Genomic DNA, 5136 nt, shown 5'->3' with positions numbered 1-5136 from the left:
AAAAAAAAGACTAGGCTGCCTTCTTGACCAGCCCCGGGTATCCGATCCTTAGTACTGGGATTACAAGTCTACACCAGCAAACAGGCTGTGTTTTATTTGTTTTTAAGATCTCCTCTCTCTGTCTCTGTCTATGTCTGTCTATGTCTCTCTGTCTCTGTCTGTCTCTGTGTGTGTGTGTGTGGGGGGGTACACACAGAGTCCAGAAGATGGAGTTGGATCTATTGGATCCAAGGGGGAACAAATAGTTTTAAGTTATCTGATGGGAGTGCTGAGAACTGAACTCAGGTCCTTTGGAAGAAAGGGGTGTGCTCTTAACTGCTGACCCATTTGTTTAGGCCCCCAGAATTTGGAGATTATGTATTTAAAAACATTAAAAAAACCAAAACAAAACAACAACACAGGCTCTGGTGATCCAACGCATGACCTTCTGTTCACAGAACAAGCACTTTGTTTGCAGAGACATCTCCCTATGTCCCTTTCACTTTTACATATATCAAATCCGTTGCTGAACAGGCAGATTGTATCTCACATGGTAGCTGTAGCATCCATTCCTCAGGTGCCCCCAGTTCTCCAGTGTTGCTCGGGATCTGCCTGTTAAGCTCCAAGAGGTTTGAGGTTGCAGTCCTGGCTCTAGCTTGCAGCCTAGCTCACCACCTAAGTCGTGCTCAAGAAACCCTAGCTGAATGAATTAAGTGCTCTGTTTGTGAGAGGAGAAACCACTAAGGTTCTTATTCACATGTCTTTGTTAGGCTTTCTTTCTTTCTTCCTTTCCTTCTTTCATGTTTCTCTCTCTTTTTTTTTAAGATTTACTTACTTATTAATGTTTATGAGTACACTGTAGCTGTCTTCAGACACATCAGAAGAGGGCACCAGATCCCATCACAGATCCCAGTGTGAGCCACCATGTGGTTGCTGGGAATTGAACTCAGGACCTCTGGAAGAGCTGTCAGTGCTCTTAACCACTGAGCCATCTCTCCAGCCTCTCTCTTAGGATTCTATTTCTGTGAGAAATACCATGACCAAAAAATAACTTGGGGAGGTGTAGGGATAATCTCTTGTGCAATGTGTAAAAGTATCGCCTGTTAATAAAGAGCTGAATGGTGAGAGAGAATGGCTGGGACATCTGGCAGAGAGAGGGGGACTCTCTGGGAAGGAGTCCAGTGTGGGAGATTTGCCACCAATACATGAAGAAAGTTGGATGTATGAAAATGAGGAGAGGTAACCAGCCACGTGAAGGACATAGAATAGTATAAATGTGTGAGTTGCCAGCTAGGTGGGAAACAAGCCTAGATTAGGGCCAAGGCGTGAATTCATAAATAACTATGCCCCTGTGTCATTATTTGAGAACTGGGATGGGCATAGAAAAGAAAGGTTACAGGGTAGAAAGGGTTCATTTCATCTTAGAGATTGCTCTATCGTTCAGGGAAGTCAGGGCAGGAAGTCAAGGCAGGAACTGATGCAGAGGCCTCGGAGGAGTGTACTGTACTGACTTGTTTGCTTAGCCTGCTTTCTTATACCATCCAGGACCAACCGTCTAGATGCTGCACTGTCAGCTGTGCGATGGGCCCACCATCTTCAATCACTAATCAAGAAAACGATCCACAGGGCAATCTGCAGAGGGAGTTTTTCAATTGAGGTTCCCCTTTCCCAAATGACTGTAGCCTGTGTCAGGTTGACATAAACACTAGGCAGCATATCATCTTAACGGAGCTTTTTCTATCTCATGGAAAGAGAGGGGCTTAATAAGTGGCAACAGCTGTGCTCTGTGAAAAATACAGATAGTTAATACGTGTGCTTTCTCCCTCAAAAATAAGACATTTTGGTCTTAGTTTTACTAAGAAATTTACAATTAAATTTCTTATTAAAATTAAAAATTAAAATTAAAATTTAATTAATTGAATGAAAAAGAAATTTAATAAGGAAATTACAAGCTGGCAATCATCCTTGCTGGCATTCTCCATGTAGAAGTCATGCTTGCAATCTTTTTGTTCTGTTGGAGAACAAAAAGAGATTTGACTCAATGAGCTTGAAGTGCTGTATGAAATGTCACCAAGGACTGACAGTTTTTGCCTCACACAAGCTCTAAAAACGATGAGATCTTACCCAGCCTCACCATCCCTACAAGCCATGACCTTGGGTTTCAGATAATCTCCTTGTCTTAGTTAGGGTTTCAGTGCTGTGAAGAGACACCGTGACCAAAGCAACTCTTACAAAGGAAAACATTTAGTTGGGACTGGCTTGCAATGAGACTTAGTCCATTATTATCATGGCAGCAAACATGGCAGTGTGCAGGCAGACATGGGGTGGGAAGAGCTGAGAGTTTTACATCTTGACCCATTGATCTTCTAAAGGCAGCCGGGGTGGGGGGAGTCTCTTCTGTACTGGATAGAACTTGAGTATAGGAGACCTCAAAGCCCACCCCAACAGTGACACACTTCCTTAAACAAGGCCATACCTCCTAAAAGTGCCACTTCTCATGGGTCAAGCATTTTCAAACCACCACATTCCTCTTTGTCCACATTCATACCAAAGCACCCCTAGGAGCTTGAAGGAGGCCTTCCTTATGCATTCAGAACATGAATGTAGCTTTGGCAAAAGGCAGGGTCAGTGCTGGGAATATTTCACTCCAATAATAATAACGGGGGCTGGAGGAACAGCTTAGAGCAGTGGTTCTCAACCTTCCTAATGCTGCTGCCCTTTAATACAGTTCTTTATGTTATGGTGACCCCCCCCCCCCAGCATAAAACTACTTAGTTGCTACTTCTCATTTTGCTAATGAGCCATGTTGGTATCTCAGTTCCTAAGACCATAGGAAATACATGATTTCTGATGGTTGTGACCCACAGGTTGAGAACCACTTACTTAGAGGTTAGGAGTACAAGACCAGGGCTCCCAGAACCCACATCCTGGCTTACAGACTCCAGTTCCAGGGGATTTCACATCTTCTCTGGCCTCCCCTGGCACAAGGCACCACATAATGCACTTAAATACATGCAGGCAAACATTCAGGCATACAGAATAAAAAATAAATATATATTTTAAACAACAGGGATGAAGGGAAAGTGATACCCTTTGTTCTGGGGCCGCATTGGTGACATTTTTTATTTTCGGCAGTGCTGGGGATGACACCCGAAGGTTCATATATGCTGGGTGAGCATTCTGTCACCGAGATATTCTCCTGCCCTTGGCATGTTGACTCTCCTATTTCAATTCAATTGCAAACTGCAAAGCAAGGTCTGGCCCAGAGAAGCAATTCCTAGACTTTGAAAGCTTCCCTGTGCTGTCTGGCCACAGCCAGGCCAGAGAGACTGCTATTGACTTGGGAGAGCCACATTAATAGACAAATGTCATGACCTGGTATGAAGGGTGGGGGGACAGAAATCTCCCATCTGCAGTTCTGAAGGACAGCCTAATGGGCAGTAAACCTTTTACCAGCTCGGGACAATTCTATGGGATACCACCTTTCACCTTCTCTGTCAAAAGATTCTCCCACAGTGCAGAAGGAAAAAAAAGCCTGTCACTTTATTAGCTAAGTCTCTGCACACAGTAGGTTCTAGAGAACAATCCCCTCCCCACCACCGCACCCCCTTCCTATTCATAAAAGCCTGACCATAACCACTGGGTAAAAATCACTCCCTGATCCTCAGACAAAAGTGAGACAGGAGGCCAATGGAGGTGATCTTATTTTGGACAGTCATCAGCTTTTAAACTTTTTTTTTTCCCCCTAAGTTTTCCAGAGCGACAGGGTCAGTCTGTTCCTGGCCTGCAGGAAAGGCCAGTGGCCCCCAAGTCAGACGTTTCTATTTTCAGCTCCCTTAGTACAGAGAGCAGTCACCTCCCCTCGCTGAGAGCCATACAGCCAACCCTCCAGCAGCTTGGAGCTCACAGCCTCTCTGCATTTCCATTTCCATAAATTTACATCAATTTTGTGCTGAATCATGGCCCCCAACCCCCGCAGAAGAGATGAAACATTATCAATAAGTACAACAAATTTGAGTGATCTGAGCGTCGACTGACTTTATCTGACTTTTCCATTTAACTCTTTCTGTGGCCAGGACTCCATTTCCTACAGAGCTTGGGGCTAGATTTCCCTGGCGCCTGGGGTTTTCAGGTCTCCTTCTGAGGTTCCTTACTTTCTGGCTTCTTCATCAGGCGCGCAGGCCCAGCCTCTTCCTGGGTCCCTCGCCCCCTCCAGCTCATTTCCCGGCTTTTCCTTTTCCTCCGGGCATCTCAGCCCCCTTCTTTCAACCTCCTTCTTCCGCCTCCGCCTCTCCCCGCTACAGCCTCCCGCAACGCCCAAGCCAATCACGCCCAGACGTGCTCTCGCTCAGGGTGACAATTGCGTCCCGGAGCCTGCCAGGCGGTCATCAGCCCCAACTCAGTGGCTCCGAGCACCTCTGCGCGGTTCAGCGGGAAGTGGAACTTCCTTCCACCCCCTGTTGCCCGGCTGATTGGCAGCCAGCCGAGCTGGAGGCGGATCGTGAGCGTGCATGATTGCTGCTGGACAGGGAGGGCTTAGTGGCAATGGCAGGGAGGCCCCAGGAACTCCGGCGGCTAACACACACAGCGTGCTGAGAATGAGGAAGCGGCCTGAATCCCTTATCTACCCCTCCGCTGCCTGGCCCTCTGCAGGGAAATGATGAATGAGGTCCCTCACAGAGTGTCCCTCAGCAGTGGAAGCGATGGACCCTTGTTTTTCCAAAGAATTGAGGTCCATGGTCCAGGAGACCTCAGGATACAAGGCTGTTCAGGAAGCTCTTGCAAGGGCTTTAAGATTACTAGTTCTCTGTCTTCAGCTAAAATCCGGAGCAGCCAGCCCGTGAAGGCTTCTAGTAAGGCGGTCAGATTGAGCCTTTCTTTAGGAAAAAGAGCTATTCACAATCTTTAAATTCGTAACGCCAACAAACACAAGTGTGCGCACCTCACCTCCAGCAAACCACAACCATTAAGAGTCATTATCTTTCTAAGTTGGGTTTCTTAATTCAGGCAGGAGAAAGGCAGTGATTAGGGAAAGAACTCGCCTGGACTATTGCCTCAACAGCTCAGAAGGGGAGGGCCCGCGAATCTCTCCAGGAAAACTACCTCCTTTGATTTAATGAGAACTCTGACTTTTTTTTTTTTTTTTTTTTTTTTTTT

The sequence above is a fragment of the Mus caroli genome, chromosome 5 (genome assembly GCF_900094665.2).
Source record: "Mus caroli chromosome 5, CAROLI_EIJ_v1.1, whole genome shotgun sequence".
Classification (NCBI taxonomy): domain Eukaryota; kingdom Metazoa; phylum Chordata; class Mammalia; order Rodentia; family Muridae; genus Mus; species Mus caroli.
This window is presented reverse-complemented; position numbering follows the sequence as displayed.